A 22,098-nucleotide genomic window follows, 5' to 3' on the forward strand; every position below is an offset into this window, starting at 1 on the left:
GGGTTTGCTAAGCCTCTTTGAGGAGGTATTATTTGAACAACAGATATGAATGGAGTTTGGGAATTACCAAGAGAAAATAGATTCGTATTCTGTGTGTGATAGGATGAGATTGGAGTAATATGATTAGGAAAGTAATGTGATCAGATTTATGTTTTTAAAAGATGACCCTGGTTGCTGGGTGTAGAATAGACCTTAGGGAGATGAAAGTGAAAGGCCACTACTTAGGAAGGAATGACAGGTTCGTGATGATGGCAGCTTGAAATGGATGGTAGTGCAGATGGTGAAAAGGGATTAGAGTCTAGATACATCCTGAAGATAGGCCCTGAGTACTAACTGAAGAATGAGATATAGGGTTTGAGGGAACAGGAGGAGCCATGGGTTATCTTTGATGTTTTCAGCCTGAGTGCATGGGCGACTGGGACTCTGACTTACTGACATGGGTAAAAACTGAAGGGAAAGGAGTTCTGGAGTGGCAGGGTGGGTCAGTTTTCTTCTGAAAATGTTAGGTTGAGATACCTGTTAGACATCAAAGTGGAAATGTTAAGTAGACAGTTGTACATATATTGGGAGGAAGAGGAAACATCAGAAAAGAAAACTAAAGTATAGTGGCCCATCGAATGGGAAGTGAAGTGAAGAAAACATTTCTAAAAGAAAGGAGCAAGCAGCTGTGTCAGATGCTGATGACCAGTTGAGTAAAATGAGACTGAAAATTGAACTCGGTGTTTGGAGAGCTGAAGATCCTCCGTGGCATTCATGAGCATGGTTTCAGTGAAGCGGTGAGGATCAAATCTGTATTGGAATAGGTTGGTATAAAGAGAGGCAGAGAAATGAGGTAATAGTTGGAAGGGTTCACAAGGTCTGTGCACTTTTATTTTTTTAATAGAAGAAACAACAAAATGTTTGTGTGCTGATGGAAATGTTAAAGTAGAGAAGAAGATGATAATTCCAGAAAAGATAATGAAAGGAAACAACATTTGGAGTTTTAAAAGAAACAGAATTAAGAAAGTTTGCTACAATTGACACTAGCCAAAAGGAAATGATACATAAAATTTTTACTATTTGAAATTAAGAAAATACACACCCCCGCCACTCCGCTCCCCCTGGGAGCATTATTTCCCAAAGCACAAATCGTGGATCTTGCGTTTTCTTAATAGCCATGTTTGTACATGTATATATAAAAGTACAAAACATTTAGACATTCATGATCAAGAGATTCTATACCCTGATCTAAACATTTACTCACATTGTCCATAGCTTATTTTCTCAATAGGTTACCCATTAAACCAAAGATTTTCTAAGTAACAGGATACTATGAAGTATATTCCATTAAACAAACCAGTGAAAGAAAGCAGTTTACAAAGCAGTTGTGTCACTGGCTATCTCAGTAGTTTAAACAACTGTGAAAATTTACTAATATTCTTTTCTAGTTGCTTTGTCAGAGACATGCTAAAAGGAATTTGTGTACTATATGTGTGTCCTCTTTTCCTTTCTCTTCTGCAATCTTTTATGTTTGTACATGGAATAATAGGAGATGTGTTTTCTGAGATTCTTAAATTCTTCCATCAGCATATTTCATACATTTTTCTGGACTCTGTTGATAAGATAGGATAGGAACAATGTAAACAGTGGAACTGTTTCTTGTTCTATAAATAAAGACAATTAATAAGTTTAATTTTGTACAAAAATGAGGAGGAAAAGGTATACAAAAAATGGCATTTCCCAGCAGTGAGTACAGCATATATCATTAGATGTTCTTTTCGAATATCAAACAATGAACATCAGCTATTCAGACACACTTTTGAATTTTTTCTCTTAAGAAAATAGTTTACTGAACGTTTATATTTCTTGCAGTTTTCCATTATGACTCATCTTATTCCTTATGTGCTTGGTGAAATGAATGTAGTTCTTAGGCTTTACATTTTTAAACACTCATTTGTATTGTACTTTCTAGGTTTCAAAGCCTTATAATCTTTTGTCTCATTTGAACTTTTTTGTGATATAGGCACAGCAACTGCTGCTTCAGAAACCGGGAAACTAAAGCTTAAGGAGAGTAAGTGACTCGTCTAGCAGCTAAACTGGGTCCAAAACCCCGGTGTTCTGACTTTCAACTTTTTGGGGTTTTCATTATGCTACTCTGCCTCTCCAGGCATATCTGCTTCTGTTTTAAGCTCATTACAATTTCTGAAAATCAGACTTGATGTTTTCCTTTGTGACTGCTAAGCTAACTTTGGCAGGATGATAGTAAATTTTTATTTCTTTATAAATTTGAAGAATTAAAAAATGTACTTTCTATAATTTCACTATTAATATCCTATATAATAATGTGCTTAAAAATATATATCGATAATAGATGTTAACTAGACTTATTGTGGTGATCATTTCACAATATATACAAATTTTGAATCATTATGTTGTATACCTGCAACTAATATAATGTTATTTGTCAATTATATTGCCATAAAAAATATATTATACATTTAATATGAACCAGGCACTGTTCTCGTTTCTGGATAAAGCATAAAAAAAGACAGGCTCTTGGCTTTCATGGAATTTGCAGTCCAAATGCAGAGTTTTTTCAGTGTAAGGTAAGTTACAAAATGCCATCTTTCTTAGGTCAGCTGGAGGGAGATTTTTGATGAGCTGTCTTATTAGGGAAAGTTCTTTGTACTATACACTTAAGGTTGAGTTGACTTGGTCAGTGCTTCAAAGGTGAAGCCCTTACATCAGTTTTCTAGAATAGAATACAATTGCAATAGGTTGGAACATGGCACCATTGATCTTCTTTGTAATTGATTTGGGTTATTCTCTGATGAAAAGCCATGGATGGATTCTTCCTGAAAAACTTGAGGACCAGGTCGTTGAAATGCTTTAAAGAAATCATGTAAAAACCATTTCTGTTTACGGATTTTGCTAAGTCAAGATATGATGCTTACAAAATACTATCTAACAGTATGTAATATTGTTGAGTGTCAGGCTTGTGGTGAATGCTTTGTAAGAATCTTCTCATATGATTCTTGGAGAGAGGCATTGTCGTCGTCATCTCTATTTTCAAATTGAGGAATAGGAGCCTTAGGGAGAGAGATTACATCATTTATCTAGGAAGCATCAGAACTAGAATTTGAACCTAGGAAGTCCAATTTTTTAGCTTTTGGTAATCCTTATAGTGAAAGACACCTGAAACCTCACATTGTCAGATAGATGAAGGCTAGTGTCACGTGGTAGGTTTGGTTTTCCTAAGAAACTTGGAAAAGTTAAGAGAGCACAACTGCATCAATGCATGGCAGAGGGTCCCTGCCTCCTTGTGTTTTTACAATTGTACTGTGAGTACATGGCCCAGTTATTTCAGGAAGTATTCCCAAAGACAGGTGCAATCCATTGAAAAGCTCAGAAAACTGAAAACAACTCTGTATTTTGAAATTCCAATCTATTTATTTCATAAAAATATGTGATTGATACATCTGAAAACTGGAAACAACTCCATTTGCAAGGTTTTATAATTGCATACACACATGGCTCTAACTCTTCTTTTCATTTTGCAATTGACTAGTTAGCATTAGTCAAATCTATCCTCTAGTTTTTTATTGTTGTTCCCCCCGCCCCAACCTGTTAGGAAAGGGTAAAATTCTGATTTTGCCTTTCTAGGCTTTTACTCTAGAGGTTAACTTGAAATCTTACAAAAATCTTTCTAAACTTTCTCTTATCTCTTTAAGCAATTCATTGATGAAAACAGTGACTATCATGCTTTGTATGTGAAAGAATGAGTAAGTTTGGTTTTGGTGAATTGTTTAAGGTACTTTGTCTACATAATCTCAATTCTCAATTCTGGCTCTTTATCTTCTGAACAAAGGGCTAATTGGCTTTCAATGATACATTATCTAATACATTTCTGTAAAAGGACATTTTTTTTCATAGAAAGTCAGCCATATTTTAAAAGGCTTCATAAATCATGGATAGAAAAGCTTGTTGCATTTGCAGGTCTCGAGCAAGAAAAAGTTCAGTGTGGTTTCTATTTGTTATAATCTTGTTTAAGGTGAACTGGGCCAAAAACAAGTACAAATTTGGTGGCTTTAAATATGATTAACTAACTTTGTTATATTTCACTATTCGAAATTAATAATTAGGAAATATATACATATATTTTCAATATACTTATGAAGTATGTATAAAATTTAATTAGGTATTGGTCTGCAAAAACCTTTAACATTTTTTCCCCCAAACTAGAACACTTTTGGGACACATTCTGACTACAAAACCAAAATATTATATTTCAATGGTTAAATAAAATAATAAAAAAAACAGAATTTGAAAAAAACTTTTATAAATGACTCTTGAATCAAGAGGAAATAAAAAACTGAGATTACAAATGCTTTAGCAATTAATGCAAATGAGCCTCCTTCTTTGAGAAATCTCAATGGTGTGAATAGAGCTGCATTCAGAGCAAAATTCATGACTTCAAACTTTTTTATTATTTCAACACAAATAAATCAAACTCCGAACTAGAAAAAGAATAACAAAATAAACCATTATAATTGAAAGCATGAGAGTAATAAATTAATACATGTAAGTCAGACATTGCTATATTTTATAAAACCTATCCCCAAAACCTAAAAAAGCACTGGACTTAATTAATAAAACATTTTTTTTTTTTTTAACAAAGATGCTTAATGGATAGGCTCATCAGGTAAAATACTGTACACTCAATTAAATGTGAATTTCAGGTAAACAACAAATACTCTTCTAGTATGTGGGACATACTTATACTAGAAGTATGTCTCGAATATGGGCCAAACTTATGCAAAAATTATTATTCATTATTTATCTGAAATTTAAGTTTAACTGTACTTTATATTGTTATTTGCTAAATCTGGTAGTGCTATCAATAGAAGAGAATAATTATTTAAGTTTGAGAATCTAGATGAATTGGATCATTTTGTAAGGAAGTTAAAATTACACAAATTGCTTCAAGAGAACATGAGAAAAACAAAAACTGAACAAAGGATTAAGTACTGAAGAAATTAAAAAGAGTTTTAAATATCCATCATCAAAAAGGCATCAGGAATTCTGCTTTCATCCTTGGAGAAGTAACAATGACCAGATTTAAACTACTGCATGCAGTAAAACTGGACAAAATATCTGGAACAAATATTTTTAGATATTGGACAAAAGGCAGTGCACACCATGATCCCAGAGAGGAGGGAACAGATGAGGTAAGCCCTAAGATCTTCTTGGCTTAATGCTTGGAGGCAATTTTCAGACATAAGCACAGGGAGAAGAAACTGACACAAAGCCTTACTTAGTTGTGGAGATAGAGACTGGAGTTTGGGGAGTTAGATACAACCAGAGGTTGCAGCTGAGTTCCAGAAATGAAGGACTTCAGAGAAAGAAAAGCTCCAAAACCTGTGTGGGGCTCCCTTAAGGCTTTGCTGAGCACATGTGAAGTGAAACTCAATAAAGGGGCAAAGAATGAGGAGTTATTCACTGAATGATTCCCACAGTTCAGATAGAATGGGTAACCAATTAATCTTTTAAAAAAATTTTTTATATTTTTATTTTTCAATTATAGTTGACATACAATATTATATTAGTTTCAGGTGTACAATACAATGATTAGACATTTGTATAACTTACAAAGCAATCACCATCATAAATCCAGTACCCATCTGCTATCATACATAGTTATTATAATACTATTGACTATATTCTCCATGTTATACTCTACATCCCCATGATTTTTTTGTAACTACCAATTTGTACCTCTTAATCCCCTCCCCCTTCACCCAATTCCCTCCCCCACAATCTGACAACTATCAAAATGCTCTCTGTATTTATGAGCTTGTTCTTGTTGTTTGTTTGTTTATCCTGTTCTCTAGATTCCACATAAGACATTTGTCTTTGTCTGACTTACTCCACTCAGCACAATACCCTCTAGGTCCATCCATGTTGTTGCAGATGGTAAGATTTCGTTCTTTTTTATGGCTGAATAATAGACCATTGTTTATATAGACCACCACCTCTTCTTTATTCATTCATCCCTTGATGGACACCCCGGTTGCCTCCATATCTTGGCTGCTGTAAATAATGCTACTGTGAATATATGGGTTCACATTTCCCTTCAAAGTAGTGTTTTGGGTTTCTCCAGATAAATACCCAGAAGTGAGATAACTGGATCCTTCTTTGTCTCTAGTTATATAGCATTTGTTTTAAAGTCTGTTTTGTCTGGTATAAATATTGCTCGTCCAGCTTTTAGTTTGTTTTCATTTTCATGAAACATTTTTTTTTATCCCTTTGTTTTCAATCTGTGTGTGTCTTTCGATCTGAAGTGAGTCTCTTGTAGGCAACATATGTAAGAGCCTTGTTTTCTTATCCATTTAGCCACCCTATCTTTTGATTGTAGCATTTCACCATTTAGATTTAAAGTAATTGTTAATAGATATATAGTTACTGTCATTTTATTATTCACATTTTTTATCTTTTTTTTTCTTTTTTCTTCTTAAAGAAGTCCCTCTAACATTTCTTATAATACTGGCTTGGTGATGATTAACTCCTTTAGCTTTTCCTTACCTGGGAAGCTCTTTATCTGTCCTTCAATTCTAAATGATAGCTTTGCTGGGTAGAGTAATCTTGGTTGTAGTTTTTTGCTTTTCATCACTTAGAATATTTTCTGTCAATCCTTTCTGGCCTGAACAAATTCTATTGAGGAATCATACGACAGTCTTAGGGGAGCTCCCTTGTAGGTAACTGACTGCTTTTCTCTTGCTACTTTTAAGATTCTCTCTTTGCCTTTAACCTTTGACATTTTAATTATGATATGTCTTGGTGTGGGCCTCTTTGGGTTCATCTTGTTTGGGACTCTCTGCTTCATGGGCTTTTATGTCTATTTCTTTCACCTGGTTAGGGAAGTTTTCAGTCATTATTTCTTGAAATAGATGTTCAGTTTCTTGGTCTCTGTCTTCTCCTTCTGGTATTCCTTTGATGCAAATGTTGATATGCTTGATGTTGTCCCAGAGGCCTCTTAAACTATACTCATACTTTTGGATTCTCTTTTCTTGTTGCCGTTCTTACAGGGTTGTTTTCTGCTACCTTATCTTCTAAATTACTGATTCAATCCTCTGCTTTATCTAATCTATTGTTAATTCTGCCTAAGATTGTCTTCATTTCAGTTATTGTATTCTTCATTTCTCACTGGTTCCTTTTTATGTTTTCTATCTCCACTTTTATGTTTTCTATTTCTTCGTTAAAATTATCACTGAGTTCATCTACTCTTCCCCTAAGTTCATTGAGCATCCTTACAACAAATGTTTTACATTTTGTACCTGGTAGATTGCTTGTCTCCATTTCACTGAGTTCTTTTTTGGAGCTTTGTTCTTTTTTTTATCATTTGGGACACGTTTCTTTATCTTCTCATTTTGGCTGCCTCCCTGTGTTCGTTTTACATATTAGATAGGTCTGCTATGTCTCTGGGTCTTAGTACAGTGGCCTTATGCAATAGGTATGCTTGGGTCCCAGTGGTACAGTCTTCCTAGGTCACCTGAGCTAGTACTCCAGGTATGTCTCTTGTGTGGGTTGTGTGTGCCCTCCCATTGTGGTTGCTGTTTGCTCATCATTGGGAGGGATTGACTCTTGGGCTGATTGGTTGTGATGACTGACCATGACCATTGGAGGAGCTGTTGTGCAGGGGCTGACCCTACAGAACAGAATTTGCTTTAGCAGGGCTCTGGTGCCTGCCTTGTCTGCCTTTTGGGTGTGTTGTCCTCAGATGTGACCCCGGTGGTACTCCAGCTCAGACTGAAGCCGGCCACCAGTCATAAAGGCCTCCTGGAAGGAGACTTACCATAGGCCGAGTTCTGCTATAGCCTGTTTCCTGCCTGGGGCCACCTGGTATGACTCACCAGGCAATCTGCAGATGGCTGCCACCCACGCTGGTCTTGGAAATGCCTCGAGAGGCCAACCTGCAAACTGAGGCTTACTGCCGCTAGTGTTGGGCTTGGGGCTGCTCAGCAAGAGGTACAGGGCACACTAAGGCCACATGCTGCTTGTTTAGGTTTTGTGAACCTTTGAGAGATTTTAGGAAAGTCCGCAGCATGAACTAAGACAAGCTGTTTGTATGGGAAATCCACTAGCAGTGGCTTGGGTGGGCCTGCAAGTTGGATGGAGTGGAGCAACCCACCTGGGTGGGGCAACCAGTGTCAGCTACTTTGATGGAAATTCAGATATGATGCCCAGCAGGATCTTCAAACCAGGCGGGGAAGGGCTCAACAAAAGAACAATGCCTTTTGCTAGCACTTCTGTCTGGGAGAAGGCTGTTCCTCAAGCCTTTGCCCTGAAGCCAGACAACTCATTTCCTCCCCATATTACCTTGGCTCCTTTCAAACTGCTGCCCAGAGCTGGAGCTCATAGCAAGTGACTTTGTCACTGAGTAAGTCCATGCACGGGCCCCTTATGAGAAATGTCTGTGACTCTCTCAGCCCTCCGTCTCAGCCGCAATCTTCACTGGTTTTCACAGCCAGAACTTGTGGGGACTTCTCTTATCAGCACTGGAACCCTGGGCGAGGGAGCCCAGTGTAGGACCAGGGCCCCTCGCTCCTCTGGGGGAACTCCGCAGCTGAGATATTTCTCCCAGTTCTCAACTGCCTTATGCGGGTGTGGGACCAGCCCGTTGTGCAACTGTCCCCACATCTAGTCTCAAGGTGGCCTCTTCTTTGTGTCCCTAGTTGTAGGACTTCTGTTCAGGTAGACTTCAGGCAACTCCCAATAATGGCCGTTCTGTAGTTTAGTTGTAATTTTAATGTGATTATTAGAGGAAGCGAGAACACCGTTTACCTACTCTGCAATCTTGATCAGATCTCCCGTTTGTCTCATTTATGACTAAAGGTGCAGACATCTTAAATGGTACATTTAAAACTATATAAGGGAATATCTCATTGTTAGGTGAGATTTATTCCAGGAGTGCAAAGATGCTTTAAATTATTTTAACAAAAGAACGAAATCAAATGGGATTTATTCAAAGATAGTATGGCATTAGCAAATGTATCAACTTCACATCTATTCTTAGTGGAAGCCTCAAAAACAAATAGGAAGAGATGGAAAATTTTTAAGCATGAAAAACAGTGTTAGACATAAATAACAACTGTCTCATTAAATATCAAATGTATTCTCATTAAATTTGTGGGGAGCAAAATATAGGTGCTTTTTTTTTACATTTTTTGAAGATTCTAGTTACTACAATAAGAAAATACATAAATAAATGGCATTTGTAATAGAAAAGACATGATGATGATGATGATGAAGATGAGTAGAAAGCATGACTGTATACCTAGAAAATCAAATAGATCTAAATGAAATAATATTAAGAGTAATAATAGAGTTCACATGGTGTTTGGAAGCAAGATGAATATATATAGTTATATCAGCAATAAATAGTTAACATTAACTTTTTAAATATCATTAATGATAGTAACTAACTACTATGAAAAGTCTCAGACTAAACGTAACAAGAAATATGTCTTCATGAAGTCAGCAATGGCATTTTGCCTAAAGAGATATAGGGCTGAATAAATGTAGTGGAAAAATATCATCTTTCTCAAGTTTGTGTATCAGTCTTCTGAAACTCCCACCATAACCCTAATGTGGTCTTAGGGGGAAGTCAGTGGAAGGTGACTTGCCACTTTTTTTTTTTTTTGGATTATCTGAAAGTCGATATGTGCAAGATTACTCAAAAAATTTTTTTGAGTGATTTTATTGTAGAGAGACTTACCTTACTAGATACTAAGAAATTCTGTAATAATATAATTAAAACATAGTGGCATTGGCACATAATGGACAAATAAATGAATGAAACAGTAAGAGTAGCCCACACAACAACAAACAAAACAAAACATAACAACAAAACAAAACGAAAACCCGCACACTATAGTTTACGGACCTGGAGAGGAAAATCTAATTGGATTTCTCTTTGGAAGTAAAAATTATCTACCTTGTATCAAATATAATTTTATTGAATTAAAGATCTAAACATAAAAAGTAAAATAATTAAAATACTAAAGGCAACACTTTATTATCTTCAAGTGACTAAGGCTTTTAAATATATATCTTCAGGTAACTAAGGCTTTTAAATATGACATAGACCTCTAAATTCATGAAGAAAAAGATAAATATATGTTACCATATAAAAATGTAAAACTTTGCTGTGGTGAAAAAAGCAGCAATTAACATTAAAGAATAAATGACAGCAACATATCAATGATATGTAAAGAGTTTTTAAAAATCAATGAAGACAATAACCCAATAGGAAACTATAAAAAACCTATGAACTGTTGATTTGGAAGAGTAAATGCAGATGACCAACAAACAAATTAGAATATTCTAAACCTTGCTAATAATGTTGAAATTTGAATTAAAACGAGATATGATTTTTTATGTTTCATATATTTATAATCAAATCACTTAATAACTGATAATATCCAGAGTTGGCAGAATTATAGGAAAATAAGAATTTTCATGTGCTTTTATGCTTATAAACTATTACATTTTGGAAGGCAATTCGATAGTATTCATTACATACTAAAATATTTTGACCTTTTGACAGAAAAATACTACTTCTAGGATTTATATCAAAGAGTCCCTGCTAACAGGCTAGATTAGTACAAATCTTGTGTTTGCCTCTATATATTAGGTAGGTCTTAGGACTCAATAACTCCCATATGCCTTGTTTACCTGCTTCTTCTAGGCGTGGACAATCTACTGCTTGGTTCCCCTTCCAGTCTTTGGCTTCTACAGGTTATATAGCATCACTCCATATCCCACGGTTCCTAAAATATTTTGCATTAGTAAAACCTTTTTCTCTTTTCTACTGTTATCCCCTTGTATATGATTTCTTATAACAAAGTCCTTTACCTTCTACTTCTAAAGATGATGCTTCTATCATAAATCTAAGACCCTATACTGTGATATCTTCATTACTGTATAGGAGGTCCTCTGTTCATCTAAAATCCAGTTTAGAACAGATTACTATGATACTTGAAGTTGATATGCCCCCCACCCCAGTTATTATTAAATCCCAGTGTAATATATTTAACCACTATACTTCATATGTTTTTAAATGCAGAATTTTTTTTCTCCACTTACCCTCCCTAGAATCATGGCATATCTTAAAATCAACAGCATATTGCCATTTAATTGGCAGTGTCTTTTCTTTCTTAGTAGGACATAAAGTAACAGTGAATTTTATAATCAGTGGTATTTTAGTTTCAGTAAAATTCACTTGTTATACATAGCTGAATGAAACTATCAGTCCAGGGTTATTTTATTTTGGTAATAAGTCACATGGAACTGCATGAGATCTCACTGTTATGATTAATTTATTATTATTTTTTTAGCCTCCCCTTAATGTTATCTCATCAGTGTTTTGGGAGACTTTTCTCAGTTTGAAGTCTGTTGTTTATCAAGAGTAAGTATTTGCAAATTGACATCTACTTGACATTATTCACAACCCTGAAATGAAACTAAGTTCTGACCTTTAGGTATCATTGTATTTAGCATTATTTTATTTAGATTGCTTCTCCAAACTGTCGTTCCCTTACTTTGGAAAGATTTATGAGAACTAAGACTGAGATAAAGTATTTCTGAGGGAGAGTTTTGGAGGATGGTTAAATCCACGTTGTGCCACTGGGTGACTAGCTATATAAACTAGGCAAATTATTACAATTTTCTCAGCCTCAGTGTCCTCATTTGTAAAAAGTCTTGTTCACCTCAGTATTCTTGGTTAGAGCTGCTAAGGTAATGTACATGGACTTACTTTCTAAACTCTAAATCTGTGAAATTTTGGGGCGTTACTAATAGTCTCAGAGAGCACCTTCAACAATAGCTAGTTTTAACTAATTTCCTGAGCGATGACACTAGTCACCCCAACATATTGAGTTAATCTGGGATGAGTTCTTTTATTTCCATTATAGGTCATTATTGTATCTTCTCATCCCCGTTGGTACCTACTCTAGTGTTCTGATAGCCCTAAGAAGAAGAGTACAGCAAGGATAGATCATGAGCCTATGAGAAAGGGGAAAATTTACTTCTCATAAACCGAATTGCTCTATCTTTAATAGATTGATTGCTTCCCATGCATATGGTGTTCATTCTATGCATATTTCTCCTGTGAACATTCTGTTTCTGTAATCTTGTAATCAGTCTGCAACCAGAGGATCAAGTCCAAATTGCTAATGCAGAGCTCTATTCACTACAATATTAACAAAGGAACTGCATAATCTGGAAGTGACTCAGAGTCCACCCCCTTGTCCTAATGGGTAATCCATCTGAAGCATCTAAGACAAATTATAATTTAGTGTATTCTTAAAGACCTCTGGAGGTGATTTTTTTAACCTTTCTCAAGAACTCATCCCAGTATGTAACAAATGTTATTATCAGTAAATACTCCTTCGTACCTCAGTAACATTTCTCATGCCACAGAGTAACTGGTTTTTGTTGTAGTTGTTTCTACCTCAATGAGATAAGGTAACTCTGACAACATACCATCTATTTGAGCTTATCACCGACTTGCTTCAAACCCTTTAATGAAGAGCTCCCTTTTGCTTATAAGGTAACATTTAAATTTCTCAGCGTGCCTCATAAGGACTATCAGTATATGCCATTGGCTTTATTTATAGTGTCTCTTCCTGTCATGCCCTACCTATTGGGTGTTTAGCTTTGTTAAAGTACTTACTGAACCCCAAGAAGATCATGTTCTATAAGATGTCTTGTTTTTACACACAGCAGAATGTTTTGGAATGTCTTCTCCCCTCATCTTTCCAATTGACTCTTACTTTTATTTCAATATTCAGCTCAAATATCACCTCTTCTGGGAAGAATTCCCTCAACCTCCTAAGCAGTTGGTCACATTGTATTCTTTCAAAACTTCTGTTCCAGTATTTGGTTGTTTAGGATGATACTGCTTTTGAATGTTTGTATGCCATTCCTCATTCCTCACTAGACCGTAAGGATTGATGGCTGGGCATGAGTCTTTTTCATGTACTTACTCTGTGTACAATAAATGACATATAGCAGGGGATCAATAAATTAATTGAAGGAAGTAATGTCACAAAACTCCCCTATTATTCAAAGAACGAAAGGCTTTCTTGGCCATAAATTAGGAGGAATGTGAATACAAAAACATGGAAGACCTGCCAAAAGCATCAACAAGCTAAGTATGTGTAAAAGCATCCTAATTTAAGTTACCATTATCAAAAAATTGTTGAAGGATAATTGCAAGTATGTATATCTCTTTGGGAGACATCATGATAAGTCCCTATTTGTCATCTCTAATGTGAAACAAAAACTTTAATAAGCCAGAAAGTCAGGCATTGATGTTTTATTGTCGAAGAGTGATTTTTCTATTAGCTTTTCAGTATCAGTCAGCAGGACATTTTGCAAAAGTGTATGGATGTTGGCAACCAGTAATGTATCAAATGCATGCCATTAAAGATACTCAGGCAGTCTCCAATACCATTAGAAATTCTGATGGCCAGAGAGGAAAGACTGGAGATCTGCATATACAAAATTCACTGACAATGGCATAGAACTGTGATATAAATAACTTGTATGACATCATGAAGTGTTTCTGATTTTATTAATATATAAAAAATATAACTTCCCAGTAAGTTTGTTCGAGGGAAGATAAAGTGAATCAGAACTGGGAAGGAACCTGAGATTGTACAGTCATTTTTGTTCCCAATGTAGGGCAAAATTCCTTAAACATTTGCAATTTTGTTTTCTCACCATAATCTCCTTCTTTATAACATACTGGTTGCTACTGTTTCTAGTTGGTTTTTAAAGCTCTTATCCTACCTGCTTCCAAAAAAGATGTCTTTTTGGTGTTGTTTAGTCGGAGTTAGTGGGGGAAAGAGGAAAGACAAATGGCTTATATAATTTACGCGCTGGAAAATCTACTCCCTCTCTCCACCCCCATTATGGCTATTGGTGGCATGAACTAGATGGCTATAAGATGCCCCTCTCTGGGCTGACATATCAGCATTTAGGACATCTGCTGGACTCAAATTAGCTATTAAAGGAAGAAATGGGATATAGGCTTTTTTACTAATGGAGGTTATAGAGTCTCTTATATGTAAACTTTTAAAATAAATGGGCACCAGCTTCCTTCCTTCCTTCCTTCCTTCCTTCCTTCCTTCCTTCCTTCCTCCCTTCCTCCCTTCCTTTCTCCTTTTTCCTTTCCTTTCCTTTCCTTTCCTTTCCTTTCCTTTCCTTTCCTTTCCTTTCCTTTCCTTCTTCCTTCCTCTTGGTTTTCTTTCTGTTTCTTCTAAAATTGGCTTCTGTGGAGTTAAAGACTGTTTCCAGCTCTCTGTGATACCCATTTTTATTTTTTAGGAATGCCTTTTCCATTGCTTATTTTCCCTTCGTTAGCAGTGTTATTCTATCCAAGTCTTTATGTTTGTAGTAAAGTTCAATTATTAATTTCTTGCATCAATCATGACACTAACTGTCAAATCTGTATTTGGAGTGGTAAAGAGTCTTGAGTTTGGAGTCCTGGATTTGCCCTATTGTATGATCTCGAGAAAAGTGTTCATACTCTTTAAACTTTATATTTCTTATCTGTAATAAGAGACATAGCAATTGTAACTACTTCATTGCTCAGTAGTGCCTACTCCATAGGGTCATTACCAGGGTTTAAAATGAAAAAAAAAAAAAAAAAGGTACAAATAAAGACTATATATAAGACTATACATACACCTGACTTTTAGCACTGTTTTTACATCCTAGGGCTAGAAGGCAGGTTGTAAGTCAGAAGTATAGGATAGGACGTGACTCCATTTCTCTCATCTGGGCTATCCTGGAAAAAAAACTATATACATATATATCATCTCTCCAGGTGATTCTTACATGCAAACATGTTTGAGAACCATTTGTCTAGAACATTTTCTTGCCTTAAAACAGGGCTGGTTTTAACATGTAAGAGTTCCCATCCTACTTGTACAGTATTTCATAGAACTTGAGTCTGGAACATTTCCCAGTAGTTTATTCCAAATACTTCTCATTGTCACCAAATTCTTTCTTAAATTGTTTTGTTAAGTCATTTATGTTACAGGTGAACATAAAGCCCTTTATTATAGCCTGTGTAAAGATGAGGCTATTTGATATGAAATTCTGTTACATGTGGTTATTTGTATATGTCTGTGTACTGCTTTCTTGACTGTGTGGATTTCAATTTGAGTCAGAGAATGCCTTATTATGTATATTTATCTGCATCAAATTATAATGAATGCACAAGCACCTTATTGAAATTTACAAGGAGGAAAAACCAGAAAACTTTTCTAGCAGGAAATTACAAATGGAAATTAATGGCAGTTTACTCATTATTGTTAAATTAGAATCTATACAACATCAGATATTCTTGGGCTTAATATGTTATCCTGATTGATTGATGTGGGAACATATTTATGAAGTCTTTCATAGATTCACTTATGAACAGAGTTTCCCAGTTCTTTCACTGTGTTAGTTAAGACTCTGTTGGTTGTAACTGACAGAATCCCAATTCAAACTAAAATAAAAGAAAAAAGAGTGAGAGTTTTTTGGTTCTTACAACAATCCAGGAATGAATCTATTGAACTGTGTTTGGCATAGTGTGATTTAGGTGTTCATATCATGTCTTTAGGACTCAATAACTCCCATATATCACTTAGCTTGACTCTCCTTTAAGCTGGTTTCATTGTCAAGCAGGTCCCTGAGCCACTTCTCTCAGCTTAGCCATCCCAGCAAACAGGGCACTTCTCTTTCCCAATAGTTCCAGTAAAACACCCAGGGCTAGGTCTCACTGAATATGATTTGGGTCACATATCCATTCCTGACCTAACCACCACAGCTAAGGAATAGAAATCAGTGATTTATTAGGCCTAATAACATGCCGAACCCTCTAGGAAAGAGGTCAAGCACATCCCCAAAACACACAGAAACTGGAGATAGATGATTCGCTCAAAGAACGTTGAGGGGCTGTTATCAGAAGAAGAGGAAACATACTGAGCAGTCAAAGGTCAACAAATATCCACTACCTCTCGTAAAGTCCTGGGTCCCTTAACTAGGAAACCTCCCACCTTGGAGATTTTCACCACTGAGCCTTAGGAAGGGAAGACTAAACTGGGACCTATTCTTTAGGGGAAACAGTAATTTCAGAAAATATTAAAAAATTTCCCCCTAGCCTTTTTCCCTACCAATTTGTATACTTCTTATCTAATTGCTTGTCAGTGTGATGGGAAAGGGAATTGAAGTCATCAGAAGTCTTTTGCATTATGCTGAAGCATCATATTTAATTATATTGTATTTTTTAAAAAAATTTGAGTAGAATAAATTGAATTTATATATAAGCTCATGAAGAGCAGACCACAGGAGAGAGATTTGTTTTCTGAGAACCTCTCTGTGCCAGTATGTAATAATATTCCATACATTATATGCCAAGTCTCCTATTATACAAAAGTAGACATCCTATTTAGGTGTTAAACATGCTTTCAGCAGGCAGTGGTCACTCTCTTTGCTTGCTCTACTGTCCCCAGGAATCCATCCTTAAGGAATCAATGCAGTTCCCTGAGTTTCCTTTTTATAGCATTCTGGACTTTCTGGGGTAACCCCGATTTCACACATTCAGTATCACCTCTATAAAGGAGATTTGTGATATGTAATTAAAATGTTGTTTTACTATCCTGCTTTGAAGATTTTTTTATATATAAATTAACAAATCCAAAAATAATGAGATCATGAATTCTAACTTGTACTTCAAAAAATGTAGTCTCAGATGCCAAGTAACTCACCTTCCCAGCACCACTTGCTATGGACGAAGTGGCAAGCAGAGATGCGACAGGGCCATTTCTTCTTAGTCAGAAATAATTCTCTGGAGTGTTGGTATAATCTCTCTGTGGGACAATTTGTCAATAGCTGTAAAAATTTAAGAGAGTACCTGAAAAAGATATGAAAAAATTAAAACAATAATTCTAAGTGCAGAAGGCATTTCTAAGTATGGCATAATCAATCCCTTAACAGCAGAGACTGGTAATTAGCCTATGCAAAAATTCTGCATGACAAAAAACAGACAAATGGCAAATTGTAATTTATATTTCACACAAAGAGCTACTTTCCTTAGTATATAAAAATCTTCTACAAATCAATGAGAATGGGAACACTAAGCCAACAGAAAGAATAGACAAAGTACATGAATATTCAGATTACAGAAAAGGAAGTATAAGTGGTTTTTCAACATATTAAAATATGCTTATTCATAAGAAGAGATACTCAGATTAATACCATAATGAAGTACCACTTAATCTCAATTTGGCAAAGATCAAAAATTTTCTTTATACATTATGTGTTTTCTGGTAAGGTGAGAATATGGGGAAATAGTCACTCCTATAAATTTCTGTTGGGAAGGTAAATTGGTACAACCTCTATAGAGGGCAATTTAGCAAGAGTTATCATATTTTAAAGTGCAACTGTCCTTTCACCCAGTACATTTCTAGAAATGTATCCTCCTTCGGAAATATTTGTCCTTTTGCTAAATGATGTGTTTAGAAGATTATTTATAGCAGCATTGTTTGAACAAGCAAAAAACTGAAAATAATACAAATCCATCGAAAGGGGACTGGCAAAATTAAATTATGGCACATCTCTCCATTTTATACTACTCAGCTGTAAAAAAGAATGAGAGCCTTTTTACATGCTGATATATAGCCATATAGCGAAGATATATGGTTAAGTGAGAAAAAAGGTGTAGAACATTGCATTTCTCGGCATATATAAAGAAGCTGATAACAGAAGTTGCCTCAGAGAATGGGAACTGAATAGTTTTCAAACAGCTATATTCAGGAAGCTTACATACACTATGTATACACACATATATATCCGTATATATATGTTGTATCATGTGAATATACTCAATCTTCATACATATGTACTCAATACACACATATACATATAGATGTATGTATATATATATATATGGTTGTATCATGTGAATCTACTCAATCTTCAGAATTAATATGCTTTTAAAAAATAAAATACACATGTGAATATATAAGGAATTCTACCAGTAGAAAGTAATCTAACAGCATAGGTTATATGAGCAAATTACAGTCTGTCAGTAGCAGCTCTAAAAAGGAATCCCATGAGTGGTGGTATGGAATGCTCTCCAAGACATCGTGTTCAATTAAAAAAGAAAAAGCTAAAGCGAGTTGCAGAAAAATATACTATGTGCCCTATGGAAAAGAATAGATAAGCTCTTTGTACAGGCATGGGACATCCATGTGTGTGAAAAGACACACAAGGTATTGAACAGTGACATTCTGGGCAGGGAGCCTGTGGGTACTTGCTTTGCAATATACCCTATGAATTTTAAATTTTGATGTCCCAATAATAATTAGTCAAACAAAAAGGAAAACATAAAGACAAGGACAAACATGTAGCTTTATTGGTTTATGAACAGCTGAGTTGACCTTCTGGATGAAGGGAAGCATGCTGAGTTAAAATTAGTGTTAAAGGAAGAGCCAAACTTATCATGTGCAGAGCCGAAGTCCTAGAAATCCATTTGGGTTCTCTTTAATTCCAAAATGACCAAATAGATAGAAAAGGCAATCTCAGAAGATAGATGACTATATTTTGGGCAATAGTGGGCTTAGTTTTAAAAGATACTCAGCTACAGCAATTTATTTTTCTTAGAAAATGTTGCACTTTTTAAATCATCCATGGAATTTGGCAGACAGAAAGGGAAAAATGTTGACTTTTCTACGTTGCCCATTATGCAAAACTCTGAAATATTCAGAACACAAGAGACACACGCAACAAGCACAGTGACCTTAAAAAATTTTCAGGCAGATGTATCAGAATCCATTTCACATTGCTGATGTCCTTGGCCAACAGGCAAGCATACAGCTGGCTAAATGCCGCCTCCACAGCAGCTGGTCTAGGATGTGCATTAGCTTTCAATTTAAAAAGAAGCAAAGGAGCATGATGGTGGAAAGTGAGGCATGTTATTCAGGGTCAGGTGGTAAACAGAGGAGGGCTTGAAAAACACTGATGATGTCTGCAGCCCAGCTCTCATGCGGGGAAAAACACTTTCAGAGATGGGGTCCTTGCCTCTGAGTTGAAAGCAAAGTTCAAGTAACCATTAGCTGCACATTGAAAGTCATTTTATCATTTGAGTAGTTTCTGTCAGTCAATGGTTTCTCTTGCCGCCTTCTCTGTAAGATAACTGTCCAATTCTTAACTTCCAAAGCTGCATGAAGTAGGGACAAATTTGCTCTTCACCATTTCCTCATTTTATCTACTACTTTCAATCAGGAGTCTCTCTAGTTGTGTCTCTTTTATCCTTATTTGAAGGCACTCTCCATCTTCACTCATTTGCTTACTTCCTGTTCTAAGCCTCAGGCTAACCACAAACTCCTTGGCTTCTGAGTGGATGTGTGTGACCATCCTGTCCAGCTTCCATTCTGTCTTCTTCTCAGTCTGCTAGGGAGCCATTCCCTCTGCTCAGTCCATGAAGTTCAGATAGTGAGGATGGTGGTGTCCCTGGATCCAGGACTAGAAGCTGGGATCAGCACCAGGGAGCACGCCAAGCCCCCTTGGCCACTGATTGGTTTGTGGGTGCACGTTACCCAAGGGTCAAAGCACAACAAGTCCTGGATTAGAGTGAAAGCTTCTAGTACATGCTCTTTTCCACTGAATTTGATCTGGGGAGGTTGTGAGCTGAAGCATTTATGCATTGCTGCATGGGGCCTGGGAGTGAAGGGCACGCAGCGGACAGCAGAGCCCAAAGATGCAATGAAAGTCTACGGACACAGTGTGATCCCTGAAACTGGCCAGGCCTAAAGCTGCATCTACCCTGGACATTTTAGCTACAGGAGTTTCCAAAACCCAATTCTCTTTTTTCCTTCAATCTCCTTAGTCTGGGTTGGCTTTTCACTCATCTGTAAAAAAGGGAATCTGACTAAAATATCTCCTATAAAGATAATAACGGCAACAAACCTGAACAGGTCTTTTTCTAAACACTTTCATCTATATTAGCTAGTTTGTTCTTCCAACAATGCTATGCAACAGTCAGGGCAATTTATATTAATTTCAATTTATATTTGAGAGAACTGAGACTTACGGAGGTTAAGTGACTTGCATGGGGTCATAGCTAGTAAGAAATAGAGCCTGTTCTTGAACCCAGGGGTCTGGATTTCATACTTTTAGCAGGGCCTCCTGTGACAGAGTAGAGCATGACTCTAGGTCCTTGGACTGGCCTGTTCCCTCTAATGCACTGCTGCCTTGTAATGTTAGAGGACCTCTTGCCCTGCCTCTGAAGACTGCCAATGGGTGCCCTGTAGACTCAACCAAGAGGGTATCTGGAGCCTGGTTAGCAGAAAAAGGAGCCTTTTGCTGATTTAATGGGGAATAATGAGTCCTCATTCCTAAGCAGTGCCAGGGTAGGGTTTGGTTAACTGTCAGAAATAAGCCCCACCTGGGTGGGAAGGTCACCAAGGGACAAAGCCAAGAAAAGGGAGACTGAAAGGAAGTGACTACAGAGTGGTTTGGGGGAAGGAGGCTCGAAGGAACACGTAAGTGGTAGAATTTCCATTTTTGTGCTGCCACACTGTTGTGAGTGTCTTAGCAGACTGGACCCAGTGCCCTGTGGGCTCCTGGCATAGATTTTCCATGCCCTGTCTCTTCCTTCACTTATCTCATTTAATACTAGCAATTACTGTGAAACTGGTATGATCATTCCCATGGTACAGAGAGAACACTGACAGTTGAAGTAAACAGCATGCCCAGTGTCCCACACTAGTAAGTGGTCCAGGTGAAATTGAAATTCAGTTCCTTTATAATCTTAAGGCCCATGATCCACTTACCTCTTATTTTCCCACTGCCACTTGTGCTCAACAATGATATATTTACTTGCTTGTTGGTTATAAAAGAACAGAATGTAAAGGTTTTTTTCTTTTTTCTTTTTTGTAAATTAGAGGATGGAAGCCATTTTGTGCATTATAAAAAGGTAAAATTCTTGGACGAGAATTGAAGTATTCTCTGGACAGTTATCACTGTCTTTGAGGCATGGGGATTCAAGACCTCAGACATCAACCTAATTTAAAGAGCTGGCTTAGAGAGTAAAGAGGAAGCAGCACCAGTTAGCAAATAACTATATTTTTTTTCTTTTAAAGGATCACCCTCACTGCCTGCAAAAGTGATTGCCATTAGTTCAGGATATTATGGGTTCCTGGGGAGTAGCGAGGCCATTGGTGAGCTCACGCCCTCCCTCCCCTCCTGTACCTAACCTCTGCTGACCCTTCCACCAGCTCAGCGTTTTTCTTCTTCAGATTTTGGCAGGTAGTTTGTCACACTGATCTTAATCAGATCACTGTGTAATTACAGAGAGACTGTCAGGATATTTTTGGTTGTCATCCTATAACAAAATGCAGATTGCACGGCATGTATACATAGAATTACTCTGTAATTCAAAGTAAATTGACATTTAATTTCAATTTAATTACACGGGAATTACAGATATGACGGATACAGTCTAATTAGGAAGCAAAGTGTAAGAATCTGTTTATGGAATGAAAATCCACATCATGTCACACTTTTAACGGAATCAAAATAATTTCTCTGAATTTTTGTAGAGCATATGTAATAATGACAGTAATAATTAAAAATACAGTTCTGGCCCATCTACCATGTGTACCTGTTTTATCTCACTGAATACTAGTAACAGCTCTGTGAAGCTGGTATTCGCACCTACATATTGCAGAGAAAATACTGACGATAAGAGACATTAGCTACATGCCCAGTGTCACACATTAGTAGTTGATCAAGGTGAAATTGAAATTTAGTTCCGTTGGACTCTGAGGCTCATGCTCAGGAACACTGTGCTGTCTTTGCTGTCACTTCTTGGGAGAGGAGCTGGAGGCATGGCGTAAAATGCCTGGCCTTGGCCTCTGTGGTGTAGGCTATGGCCTGGCAAACAGATTTTTTTCTCTTTCTTTCCCTTTCTTCTTCCTTTCAACTAACTTAACGAGTGCTTCCTGGGCACCTGCCACCCTGTCAGGCACTGTTCTGGGCACTGAATGTTAAGCACCAAGA

The sequence above is a fragment of the Pteropus alecto genome, unplaced genomic scaffold (genome assembly GCF_000325575.1).
Source record: "Pteropus alecto unplaced genomic scaffold, ASM32557v1 scaffold20, whole genome shotgun sequence".
Classification (NCBI taxonomy): domain Eukaryota; kingdom Metazoa; phylum Chordata; class Mammalia; order Chiroptera; family Pteropodidae; genus Pteropus; species Pteropus alecto.